Source organism: Polistes canadensis, unplaced genomic scaffold, assembly GCF_001313835.1.
Source record: "Polistes canadensis isolate GaletaPanama2010 unplaced genomic scaffold, ASM131383v1 scaffold_6, whole genome shotgun sequence".
Taxonomy (NCBI): Eukaryota; Metazoa; Arthropoda; class Insecta; order Hymenoptera; family Vespidae; genus Polistes; species Polistes canadensis.
In genome coordinates this window covers 970,689-972,359 of record NW_014569553.1, presented here as the reverse complement: position 1 = coordinate 972,359, position 1,671 = coordinate 970,689, and positions in this window count along the sequence as shown.

The window sequence follows — 1,671 nt, the reverse complement described above, 5'->3', positions numbered from 1 at the left end:
TTTTTTTCCCATTTCTGTTTTTGTTGTCGCGTAGTTGTTTTACATTTGTTTGTGTTTCTTTTTTTTTTTTTTTTTTTTTTTTTTTTTTTTTTTTTCTATTCTTTTTCAATATATTTGTGATTTTTGTTTGAATAGTTGCTCGGAGAGCGAGTCCGAGATCGCAACTAACGTTTTTGCAAAGAGAGATGATAGCATTTTATATACATATGTATGTACTATGTGTGTGTATATATATATACACACGTATACAGGATGTTTAAAAAATATTTCCATACGAACGTGATGAGCGATATTCTATGTTCAAAAATAAGAAAAATATGTTTCATTGAAAACAAAATAATAATAATTGTAAAACCTACTGCGTATAAATGTTGTGTTGGTATGTCAAATTTCTTATGAATTTCTATTAATATCTGCAATTGCATAAATTTCATATTTTTATTTTCTTCTTATAAATAAAAATCTAGAGATGAGAAAATTTTATTATTCAGATTAAGAATACGTTCAATCTCTCTCATTCTAAGATACTAAACACAACACAACATACTTAAAATCGCAGCGCATTTTTGACCAACACATTTAAACAATTTTACAATTGATAATATACTGTTGAATAAAACTTTACATCGAAGACTATGAATTATGGAACATTTCATTTTTTTTTTTTTATTTTCTTTTTCTTTTTTCTCATTTTTGTGCATCGAATACGTTTACAACGTTTGTAAGAAAATAAAACTTATGGACATCCTGAATATATATATATATATATATTATTATATGTATGTGTATATTTATATATACACGTAGTATTCATTGAACACGTACACGTTCTTATATAAGCGTAATTCTAATTACAATTATGTATTAATTAATATCGATTGGGGCGTGTTTTACGCAGGAACTTTTACATAGAAGGAAGCATTATGGTTAGTCCAATGTAATTTTGTCTTTTAGATATTAGAAAACTATTTTATCGTGAAAGTGAAAAAGTGAGAGAGGAAGAGAGAGAGAGAGAGAGAGAGTGAGTGAGTGAAACAAAAAAATAAAACATGGAAAGAACGGAAGTTAATAATAATATTACATGAGTTATTTCCATGGATTCGTATGAAAGTGGAAAGAATGAAAGAAGAAGAAAAAAAAAACAGATTTTTTTTTGTCGTCTCTTTACACGCTTTTAAATATATATATATATATATAATTTTTTTTTCTCTCTTCAATTGTATTATTCCTTATTTTCCGATAGTTTTTTTCTTTTCTTTTCTTTTTTCTTTTTTCTCTTTGTATAATCATGCCTTTCTATACTTCAAATAAAATAATTGATACGAAAAAGCGTAATTACACAAAGGGATGAATGATTATAATAATACCTTGATAATCATAATAATCATGTGTGAAAAATTAATAAATAGGTTTCTCTTTTAACTATTGTAAATTTATATAAACGCCAACGATGTTTAGAAAATATTAAATCATGATGTGAAGAAGAAAAAAAAACGAAAGAATAGAAAATAATTTGCAATAAAAGAAGAATAATAATTACAATCAAAAAAATAACAAAACTTGTGAGAAAATAATTTCAAGTTTTTTTACGAGCTTATTATTATTATTATTATTATTATTATTATTATTATTATTAATATTTTTATTATTACAATTATTGTTATTATTATG